Source organism: Delphinapterus leucas, chromosome 11 (genome assembly GCF_059928025.1).
Source record: "Delphinapterus leucas isolate spDelLeu-1000000601 "Yukka" chromosome 11, BTC_Dleu_Yukka2, whole genome shotgun sequence".
NCBI lineage: Eukaryota > Metazoa > Chordata > Mammalia > Artiodactyla > Monodontidae > Delphinapterus > Delphinapterus leucas.
This window is the reverse complement of record NC_143139.1, coordinates 25,484,136-25,496,616: the sequence shown is the minus strand read 5'-3', so window position 1 is coordinate 25,496,616 and position 12,481 is coordinate 25,484,136. Positions and strand designations below refer to the sequence as shown.

The window sequence follows — 12,481 nt, the reverse complement described above, 5'->3', positions numbered from 1 at the left end:
AAATCAAAAAATACCTAGAAACAAATGACAATGGAGACACGACGACCCAAAACCTATGGGATGCAGAAAAAGCAGTTCTAAGAGGGAAGTTTATAGCAATACAAGCCCACCTTAAGAAACAGGAAACATCTCGAATAAACAACCTAACCTTGAACCTAAAGCAACTAGAGAAAGAAGAACAAAAAAACCCCAAAGTTAGCAGAAGGAAAGAAATCATAAAGATCAGATGAGAAATAAATGAAAAAGAAATGAAGGAAACGATAGCAAAGATCAATAAAACTAAAAGCTGGTTCTTTGAGAAGATAAACAAAATTGAAAAACCATTAGCCAGACCCATCAAGAAAAAAAGAGAGAAGACTCAAATCAATAGAATTAGAAATGAAAGAGGAGAAGTAACAACTGACACTGCAGAAATACAGAAGATCATGAGAGATTACTACAAGCAACTGTATGCCAATAAAATGGACAACCTGGAAGAAATGGACAAATTTTTAGAAATGCACAACCTGCCAAGACTGAATCAGGAAGAAATAGAAAATATGAACAGACCAATCACAAGCACTGAAATTGAAACTGTGATTAAAAATCTTCCAAAAAACAAAAGCCCAGGACCAGATGGCTTCACAGGCGAATCTATCAAACATTTAGAGAAGAGCTAACACCTATCCTTCTCAAACTCTTCCAAAATATAGCAGAAGGAAGAACACTCCCAAATTCATTCTATGAGGCCACCATCACCTTGATACCAAAACCAGACAAGGATGTCACAAAGAAAGAAAACTACAGGCCAAAATCACTGGTGAACATAGATGCAAAAATCCTCAACAAAATACTAGTAAACAGAATCCAACAGCACATTAAAAGGATCATACACCATGATCAAGTGGGGTTTATTCCAGGAATGCAAGGATTCTTCAATATACGCAAATCTATCAATGTGATAAACCATATTAACAAATTGAAGGAGAAAAACCATATGACCATCTCAATAGATGCAGAGAAATCTTTCAACAAAATTCAACACCCATTTATGATAAAAACCCTGCAGAAAGTTGGCATAGAGGGAACATTCCTCCACATAATAAAGGCCATATATGACAAACCCACAGCCAACATCATCCTCAATGGGGAAAAACTGAAAGCATTTCCACTAAGATCAGGAACAAGACAAGGTTGCCCACTCTCACCACTCTTATTCAACATAGTTTTGGAAGTTTTAGCCACAGCAATCAGAGAAGAAAAGGAAATAAAAGGAATCCAAATCGGAAAAGAAGAAGTAAAGCTGTCACTGTTTGCAGATGACATGATACTATACATAGAGAATCCTAAAGATGCTACCAGAAAACTACTAGAGCTAATCAATGAATTTTGTACAGTAGCAGGATACAAAATTAATGCACAGAAATCTATGGCATTCCTATACACTAATGATGAAAAATCTGGAAGTGAAATTAAGAAACACTCCCATTTACCATTGCAACAAAAAGAATAAAATACCTAGGAATAAACCTACCTAAGGAGAAAAAATACCTGTATGCATAAAATTATAAGACACTGTTGAAATAAATTAAAGTTGATACAAATAGATGGAGAGATATATCATGTTCTTGGATGGGAAGAATCAACATTGTGAAAATGACTCTACTACCCAAAGCAATCTACAGATTCAATGCAATCCCTATCAAACTACCACTGGCATTTTTCACAGAACTATAACAAAAAATTTCACAATTTTTATAGAAAAACAAAAGACCCCGAATAGCCAAAGCAATCTTGAGAAAGAAAAACGGAGCTGGGGGAATCAGGCTGCCTGACTTCAGACTATACAACAAAGCTACAGTAATCAAGACAGTATAGTACTGGCACAAAAACAGAAATATAGATCAATGGAACAGGATAGAAAGTCCAGAGATAAGCCCACACACGTATCATCACCTTATCTTTGATAAAGGAGGCAGGAATATACAGTGGAGACAGGACAGCCTCTTCAATAAGTGGTGCTGGGTAAACTGGACAGTTACATGTAGAAGTATGAGATTAGAACTCTCCCTAAAAATAAGGTGAAAATGGATGAAAGACCTAAATGTAAGGCCAGAATCTATCAAACTCTTAGAGGAAAACATAGGCAGAACACTCTATGACATAAATCACAGCAAGATCCTTTTTGACTCACCTCCTAGAGAAATGGAAATAAAAACAAAAATAAACAAATGGGACCTAATGAAACTTCAAAGCTTTTGCACAGCAAAGGAATCCATAAACAATATCAAAAGACAACCCTAAGAATGGGAGAAAATATTTGCAAATGAAGCAACTGACAAAGAATTAATCTCCAAAATTTATAAGCAGCTCATGCAGCTGAATATCAAAAAAACGAACAACCCAACCCAAAAATGGGTGGAAGATCTAAATACGCATTTCTCCGAAGAAGTTATACAGATTGCCAACAAACACATGAAAGGATGCTCAACATCGCTAATCATTAGAGAAATGCAAATCAAAACGACAATGTGGTGTCACCTCACACCAGTCACCACAGCCATCATCAAAAATTCTACAAACAATAAATCCGGAGAGGGTGTGGAGAAAAGGGAACACTCTTGCACTTCTTTTGGAAATGTAAATTGATACAGCCACTATGGAGAACAGTATGGAGGTTCCTTAAAAAAACTACAAATAGAACTTCCATATGACCCAGCAATCCCACTACTGGGCATATACCCTGAGAAAACCATAATTCAAAAATAGTCATGTACCAAAATGTTCATTGCATCTCTATTTACAATAGCCAGGACATGGAAGCAACCTAAGTGTCCATCATCGGATGAATGGATAAAGAAGATGTGGCACATATATACAATGGGATATTACTCAGCCATAAAAAGAAATGAAATTGAGTTATTTGTAGTGAGGTGGATGGACCTAGAGTCTGTCCTACAGAGTGAAGTAAGTCAGAAAGAGAAAGACAAATACCATATGTTAACACATATATATGGAACCTAGGGGGGAAAAATGTCATGAAGAGCCTAGGGGTAAGACTGGAATAAAGACACAGACCTACTAGAGAATGGACCTGAGGATCTGGGGAGGGGGAAGGGTAAACTGTGACAAAGAGAGAGAGTGGCATGGACATATATACCCTACCAAACTTTAAATAGATAGCTAGTGGGAAGCAGCCACAGAGCACAGGGAGATCAGCTCGGTGCTTTGTGACAACCTAGAGGGGTGGGATAGGGAGGGGAGGGAGGCTCAAGAGGGAAGAGATATGGGGATATATGTATACATATAGCTGGTTCACTTTGTTATACAGCAGAAACTAAAGCAACGTTGTAAAGCCATTATACTCCAATAAAGATGTAAAAATTAAAAAATGTATGTAGCTCATAGGATTAAATGGATTAATTCAAGTAAAGTTCTTAGCACAGTTCCTGGGCCAATAGACATTAGCAGGAGCCAGATCTTATAGGCCATGATGAGGGCTTAAGATTGTATGAGAGACCGTTCTATTGGTAGTATGGAGAATCAAGTAGAAGACAGGCAAGAAGCAGGGATACTAGCTAGAGAGCTTTCGCAAATATTCGGTCAAGAACTCGTGATAGAGTGTGGACCTGGTTAACGGAGTTTGAGGTAGTTCAACTTTGGAGGAAACTAGAGCAGTGTTCATGGAGGGAAAATATTTAAGCTGAGCCTTGAAGGAAGATATTTCCAAGGGAACCTTGGAAAAAAGCACAGATGACATGTCTTGAGCAGTGAATAGTCAATGTAGTAATGGAACAAGAAATGGGAGAGGAAGTTGAAAGATTGAGACCAGAAAGATGAGTACTTTCAGAGCCTTACTTAACCTGCTTATTTGATGCATAAAAGAGCAGTGAGAGAAATTAATAGAACAGAAAGACATGGCTATGTCTTAGGAGTGACAGAGGAAGACCAATCAGATAAGAGGATCAAAGAAAAAGGGGTTACCAACCATGTAAATATTTTGGTAGGATGAAGATTAATGCCACTGATAACTTGAGGCTGATTCAAATTGTAGCGGCTGAAGACAGATTGCAAGCAACTAAGCAGGTGGGGAAAACTGCAAGTCTTCATTTCACTACAGGCTCTTGTATTTCAGCAGATAAAGGTAAAGAACTTTAGCTTGAAAAAAGTACTAGGAGTCTAGGAGGGAGTGGAAGTGGCGGAGGCTGACAAAGGGAAAACCAGAACATGACTATAGGAGAATGCTTGAAGATTAAGATGCAGAGCAAGAGAAAAAGAAAAAAAAAACAACCTCTGGAGCTCTGTACCAGAGAATGAACATAAAGTACAGTGTGATCCAAGGCAATGATGGAGAAACCATGCTTTGTGAAAAGGCTATCAAGCTTCAATATATGTTTTTGCCATGGCAATTTTAGAGACTCATGTTTTTATATAAACACCACACTAAAGAAGGAATATCACAAGTGACTTCATGAATCATCAGCATGAGAATTTGCTCTTGAATGTGAGCACTTTAATGAATATAAAATCCTCTAGATAAAGTTTCACTTTTGTAGCAAGGTCTCTTTGATTATAAGATCACTTATAGAAATTAAATCATTTCACATTATTTTACCTTTTTATTTTCTAAAAATGTGTTAGGTAACATGAAGAAAATATGTGAATTTTGGGGTTACCTAAGGTCTTAAATTTCTTTGAGTAAATAGGAAATAGACTCTGGAAGTACCTATAATGAATACCTGTTATATGGCTGCCCAGTATCTATTTTTCTTCCTTCTTGGAGTAATAGCCTGAATTTCTTTTCAGTACCTACCCAGTCCCTCCATTCTCACTGTTGTGATTTACATGGAAAATGGGCCTCACCTGCCCCAGAGAAAGGCCCTGATTCAGAGGCAATCTGAATGTGCCATCTCTGAATGTTTTGGAATTGGCACGATTACCTAAGTTGGTCCAATCAGTGACTCTTAAATACTTTTGCTGAATATATGATATAGATTCTCTTTGTTTCACAAAAAGGATTCATGTAACTCTTAGAGTTTCTCAAAGTCAGTTTAGGATTATGAACTGGGGTGTGGGGGGAGGGAGTAAGTTTGTCCAAAAACAGTCAACACCAGGGAAGTGACAGTTAAAAACTGAAAGAAACTAGGTTCTAAGTCACATTATGTGAGCTTCTAGTATCACTCCTAGCAACATGTATCTCTGTAGTTTCAAAGGAAGTTAATTGGTTCACTCTATGTAAGCCATTCTCAGTTGGGTTTTTCTATTACTCGCTGTACTTGAAAGCTTCCTTGGTGACAGAATCTGTGATCTAGACACTAAAGCCTATGTGTCGCTTTTCCATCAGCTGTCAGGATGTTAGTGAACTCGTCTATGGAAATAGATGTCATTTTTATCAAAAGTGAGCATTTTGGGACTCTTATGTATGTTGTATAAGTTCTTTAAAATGTTTAGTTTTACAGAGAAGCTTTTTTTTTATAATAAAGATATTCAACTCACCATGAAAAGCATAAGAGACTTAGAAAAATAAATAAAATCTGCTTATAGCTGAAGGCCCAACTACACAAAAGTTGGATTTGAAGGTTGTCCCTTATCTATTTTCTGACAGCAAATATTGCAGGATCATTTGCTTATATTAATGTAAGTTTCAATATATGTTAATTATGAATAGAACAAGCCTAGAAAGTGATAAAACCAATTCACACTCAACTTGTCAAAAGAAATAGTAATAAGCTTCTTCCCTTAAGTGAAGCATGTTAACCTCTTCCCCACCCAGGTTCTAAAGTAATTCATAAGTAGACAAGAGGTATGTGGAACATGATGTATTATCTTTATTACTAATAACCCTCATTCTCTAATTTCAGCCTTATATCTGTGTAAAAGAGGGCTTCCTTACACTGAGCCCCATAATGATACAGACATACGCATCCAGCCGCAGACAGCACTGGACCCAGACTATTTTGGCGCCTGCCCTTGTAAGACTTATGGAGAAATTGGGCCCAATGCATGCTTTCTGTGAGCAGCTTATTCCCAAAGAGAGGGGAGAAAGTGCTACTTATGCTCACTTCTTTGTCCCAAACTCAAGCAAGTCATCACACCTCTACCAATCTAGGTCCAACCAGGAGACAGAACACGGTAAATTTAACCAGAATTGTTAAGCTATAATAGAGTGAAATAAATACAATTACCCCTCTGTATCCACGGGTTCTGCACCCTGGATTCAACCAACCGTAAACTGAATTGAAGTAGATTGAATCTTCGGATGCAGAATCCTCCAATGTGGAGCCCCGGGGTACTGAGGGCAGACTGTACTACTCCATTTTATATAAGAGACTTCAGCAATCGCAGGGGACTGGGGGTGCAGGGGGAGCCTTAGAACCAATTCCTTGCTCATGCTGAGAGATGACTGCGTGTTGAGAACTCTTAACAGAACCCTAGGGCAGAGGGAGAGTACCCAAGGAAAGGCAAGCTTGGAAGAGGATCCCCCTCTGGCATTCATACCTCTGATGGAATAAAATTTAAAGGCAGAACAAAAAAAGTTAAACACAGAATTCTGTTTGGGCCTTCTCCCTCCCTAATGTCCAGTGTGCATCTGCATTACGCATTAAGCAGAGTTCCTCAAATCTTCACGATCTAAAACAGAGAGAGATGATAAATATTTTAGCTACTCAAAACTTGAAAGAGATACTCGTTACATATCTCCTTGCTGTAGATCAGAGAGAGCGCGAAGGCGGAGCAGGTCTCGTTTCTTCAAGATTTCTTCAAATAGCTTTATGAATGTGCATTTGAAATCAAAAAGTTATATGTGATAATGGAAGTCTGACAGATCAGCACTCAAAATTTGCATGTGGAGAATATAAGCAGAGTGTTGGTAGTACTAGTTCAGCTTCTGTTAATCATTTTGATGATTTATATCCACCTACAGGGAGCTCATGTATTGCTTCATCTCTTCAGAGTCTTCCACCAGGGACAAAAGTAGACAGTTTAACTCTCTTGCAATGTGGAGAGAATACATCTCCAGTTTTGGATGCTGTGCTGAAGAGTAAAAGCTCAGAGTTTTTAGAGCATGCAGAGAAAGAAATAATAGAAGTAGCTAGTGGCCTTCCTGATTCAGGAAGAGGATTTTCTTCCTGGGAAAACAGGCATAATAATGGACTATCTGGGAAATGTGTGCAAGAGGCTCAAGAAGAAGGGAATTCCATACTGCCTGATAGAAGAGGAAGACCAGAAATCTCTTTAGATGAAGAAGGTAGAAGAGGACATACACATACTTCTGATGACTCAGAAGTTGTATTTTCTTCTTGTGATTTGAATTTAATCATGGAGGACAGTGATGGTGTAACATATACCTTAAAATGTGACAATAGTGGTCATGCCTCAGAGATTGTATCCACTGTCCATGAAGATTATTCTGGTTCTTCCGAAAGTTCAAGTGATGAAAGTGATTCAGAAGATACAGATTCTGATGATAGCAGTATTCCAAGAAACCGTCTTCAGTCTGTTGTGGTTGTGCCAAAGAATTCTACTTTGCCCATGGAAGAAACAAGCCCTTGTTCTTCTCGGAGCAGTCAAAGTTACAGACATTATTCTGACCACTGGGAAGATGAGTGATTGGAGCCAAGGAGGCATTCATATGAGGAAAAATTTGAGAGCATAGCAAGTAAAGCCTGTCCTCAATCCGAGAAGTTCTTCTTTCATAAAACAACAGAGAAGAATTCAGAAATCTCTTTTATACAGCCCAGCCGAAAACAGATAGATAATCACCTGTCTGAAATTGCTCATCCTCAGAGTGATGGGGTTGATAGTACAAGTCATACAGACATAAAATCTGACCCTCTAGGTCATCCAAATTCTGAGGAAGCAGTGAAGGCCAAAATAACTTCTAGGCAGCAAGAAGAGCTGCCAGTGTATTCTCCTGATGATTCTGAAGATGTCTCAAGTAAGTCTCGGCAACAGACCACTTTCCCTAACAGGCCAGATAGTAGACTGGGTAAAACAGAGTCAAATTTTTCTTCTTGTGAGATCTCCCGAGTGGATGGTTTCTGTTCATCATCGGAAGAGCTCAGAAATCTAGGGTGGGACTTCTCTCAACAAGAAGAGCCTACTACCACATATCAGCAACCTGGCAGCAGCTATGGAGCCTGTGGTGGACACAAGTATCAGCAAAGTGCAGAACAGTATAGTGGGACACGTACTGGCAAGGCAATGGCTACTGGGATCCAAGATCAGCAGGTAGACCGCCTGGAACTGGGGTTGTGTATGATCGAATTCAAGGGCAGGTACCAGATTCCTTAACAGATGACCGTGAAGAGGAGGAGAATTGGGATCAACGTGGAGGATCTCACTTTTCAGGCCAGTCCAATAAATTTTTTTCTGTCCCTTCAGAAGGACAAGGGGTCAGTGCAAGCACCTGAAATAAGCAGCAATTCCATTAAGGACTCTTTAGCTGTGAATGAGGAGAAAGATCTTTCGAAAAACTTAGAAAAAAATGATATGAAAGATAGAGGGTCTCTTTAAAAAAGGAGACAGGAATTGGAGAGTGATTCTGAAAGTGATGGTGAGCTTCAGGACAGAAAGAAAGTTAGAGTGGAGGTAGAGCAGGGAGAGACAGCAGTGCCTCTAGGCTCAGCATTGGTTGGGCCTTCGTGTGTCATGGAGGACTTCAGGGACCCAGAGCGGTAGAAGGAATATGCCAAACAAGGGAAGATGCCTTGTTACTTTGATCTGATTGAAGAAAATGTTTATTTAACAGAAAGAAGAATAAATCCCATCAGGATATTAAGCGAATGCAGTGTGAGTGTACACCTCTTTCTAAAGATGAAAGAGCTCAAGGTGAAATAGCATGTGGGGAAGATTGTCTTAATCGTCTCCTCATGATTGAATGTTCTTCTCGTTGTCCAAATGGGAATTATTGTTCCAATAGACGGTTTCAAAGAAAACAGCATGCAGATGTGGAAGTCATATTCACAGAAAAGAAAGGCTGGGGCTTGAGAGCTGCTAAAGACCTTCCTTCAAACACGTTTGTCCTGGAATATTGTGGAGAGGTACTTGATCATAAAAAGTTTAAAGCCCAGGTAAAGGAGTATGCACGAAACAAAAACATCCCCTATTATTTCATGGCCCTGAAGAATGATGAGATAATAGATGCCACTCAGAAAGGAAATTGCTCCCGGTTCATGAATCACAGCTGTGAACCAAACTGTGAGACTCAAAAATGGACTGTGAACGGACAACTGCGAGTTGGGATTTTTACCACCAAACTGGTTCCTTCAGGCTCAGAGTTAACATTTGACTATCAGTTCCAAAGATATGGGAAGGAAGCACAGAGATGTTTCTGTGGGTCGGCTAATTGCCGGGGTTACCTGGGAGGAGAGAACAGAGTCAGCATCAGAGCAGCAGGAGGGAAAATGAAGAAAGAACGATCTCGGAAGAAGGATTCGGTGGATGGAGAGCTAGAAGCTCTGTTGGAGAATGGTGAGTGTCTCTCTGATAAAAACCAGGTGCTCAGCTTATCCTGGCTAATGGTTAGAATTGAAACTTTGGAAAAGAAACTTACCTGTCTCAAGCTCATACAGAACACACATTCACAGTCTTGCCTGAAGTCCTTTCTGGAACGTCATGGGCTGCCTTTGTTGTGGATCTGGATGACAGAACTACGTGATGGCCGGGAAAGTAACCAGAAGCTTCAGGAAGAGATTATAAAGACTTTGGAACATTTACCCATTCCTACTAAAAATATGTTGGAGGAAAGCAAAGTACTTCCTATTATTCAACGTTGGTCTCAAACCAAGACTGCTGTCCCTCAGCTGAGTGAAGGAGATGGGTATTCTAGCGAGAATACATTACGTGCTTACACACTGCTCAACACACCTGATCCTTCCACCAAGCTGAGCATAGAAGCTGACACAGACACCCCCAAGGAGCTAATGTTTCGCAGAATTAAAATTATAAGTGAAAATGGCATGGACAGTGTGATCTCTGATGCTACCAGTGAGCTAGAAGGCAAAGATGGCAAAGAGGACCTTGACCAGTTAGAAAACGTCCCTCTAGAAGAAGAGGAAGAGTCACAGTCACAACAGCTACTCACACAACAGCTGCCTGAATCTAAAGTTGATAGTGAAATTGCTGTGGAGGCCATTAAGGTACCCACATCTGAACCAGAGGCTGACACTGAAATAGAGCCTAAAGAGAGCAATGGCACAAAACTAGATGAACCTATTGCTGAGGAAACACCATCCCAAGATGAAGAGGAGGGTGTATCTGATGTGGAGAGTGAGAGGAGCCAGGAATAGCCACATAAAACAGTAGATATAAGTGATTTGGCCACCAAGCTCCTGGACAGTTGGAAAGACCTAAAGGAGGTATATCGAATTCCAAAGAAAAGGTAAACTGAAAAGGAGAGCACAATAACCGAACGAGGAAGGGATGTTGTTGGCTTCAGAGATCAAACAGTTGCCCCAAAGACTCCTAACAGGTCAAGAGAAAGAGACCCAAACAAACAAACTCAAAATAAAGAGAAAAGGAAATGAAGGGGCTCCCTCTCACCACCTTCTTCTGCCTATGAGTGGGGAACAAAAAGGCCAGGTGGCAGATATGATACACCAACTTCTAAAAAGAAAGTATGAATTAAAGATCGCAATCAACTTTCTACAGAGGAGCACCGAAAGTTGTTTGAGCAGGAGGTAGCTCAGCAGGAGGCTCAAAAACAACAGCAGCAGATGCAGAACCTGGGAATGACGTCTCCACTGCCCTATGACTCTCTTGGCTACCATGCCCCTCATCACCCCTTTGCTGGCTACCCACCAGGTTACCCCATGTAGGCCTATGTGGATCCCAGCAATCCTAATGCTGGAAAGGTGCTCCTCCCCACACCCAGCATGGATCCTGTGTGTTCTCCTTCTCCTTATGATTATTCTCAGCCCTTGGTGGGACATTCTACAGAACCCCTTGCTGCCCCTCCACCTGTGCCAGTGGTCCCACATGTGGCAGCCCCTGTGGAAGTTTCCAGTTCACAGTATGTGGCCCAAAGTGATGGTGTGGTACACCAAGACTCCAGTGTCACCGTCCTGCCAGTGCCAGCCCCAGGCCCAGTCCAGGGACAGAATTATGGTGTTTGGGATTCAAACCAACAGTCCGTGAGTGTACAGCAGCAGTACTCTCCTGCACAGTCTCAAGCAACCATATATTATCAAGGACAGGCTGCTCCAACTCTCTATGGTGTGATGTCACCCTATTCACAGACAACTCCACCAATTGTACAGAGTTATGCCCAGCCAAGTCTTCAGTACATCCAGGGACAACAGATTTTCACAGCTCACCCACAAGGAGTGGTGGTACAGCCAGCCACAGCCGTGACTCCAATAGTTGCACCAGGGCAGCCTCAGCCCTTACAGCCACCTGAAATGGTTGTGACAAATAACCTCTTGGATTTACCACCCCCACCTCCTCCCAAACCAAAAACCATTGTCTTACCTCCCAACGGGAAGACAGCCCGAGACCCAGAAGGGAAGATTTACTACTACCATGTGATCACAAGGCAGACTCAGTGGGATCCTCCTACTTGGGAAAGCCCAGGAGATGATGCCAGCCTTGAGCATGAAGCTGAGATGGACCTGGGAACCCCAACATATGATGAAAATCCCATGAAGACCTCAAAAAAGCCTAAGACAGCAGAAGCAGATGCCTCCAGTGAGCTGGCTAAGGAAAGCAAAGAAGTATTCAGAAAAGAGATGTCCCAGTTCATTGTCCAGTGCCTGAACCCTTACTGGAAAACTGACTGCAAAGTGGGAAGAATTACCACAACTGAAGATTTCAAACACCTAGCTCGCAAGCTGACTCACGGCGTTATGAATAAGGAGCTGAAGTACTGTAAGGACCCCAAGGACCTGGAGTGCAATGAGGACGTGAGACACAAAACCAAGGAGGACATTAAGAAGTACATGCCAAAGTTTGGGGCTGTTTACAAACCCAAACGGGACACTGAATTAGAGTGACCTTCAGGGCCAGGGTGGGAGGACGGGCAAGCTGGTAGGAGAGACTCTGGGGAGAAGAAATCCCGTGGGCCCTCTCTCCCCACCCCATTGTCAGGGCTGTGCTACTGATGGCACATCACCCTGGGGAATTCAAACCTGCAGAATGAGCTCACATAAATGAGCTCCATCTACAGCAAGTGGTCCCTGGTTGTGAGCTGTTGGTAGAGGCCATCTGAGGCAAGGGTTTAGGCCCTTGAGACCTTACCTTCTGAGACCCCAGCCAGGCCTGACCCCACTCTCAAGGCTGTGTCTCCTCCTTGGCGGTGCTGTCAGTGCACAGACTCATGTGCATCCCCACCCACGACCCCTTACCCTGACGATCGGTATTATATTTTAATGTATATATGAATATATTGAAAATAATTTGTCTTTCCTGGTTTTTGGCTTTTGTTTTGCTTTTAAGCCTCTGCGTGCTAGGATCACAGAAGACTTTGTAAGGATGGTTTAAGTTCTCCTGCAAGGTTTAATGTGTT

General features: G+C 41.3%; 1 pseudogene; it reads left to right on the top strand.

Annotated features, from left to right (window-relative positions):
* The first annotated feature begins 3,987 nt into the window (after window positions 1-3,987).
* On the top strand, window positions 3,988-12,238 carry LOC111176504 (histone-lysine N-methyltransferase SETD2 pseudogene; annotated as a pseudogene).
* Window positions 12,239-12,481: the final 243 nt, after the last annotated feature.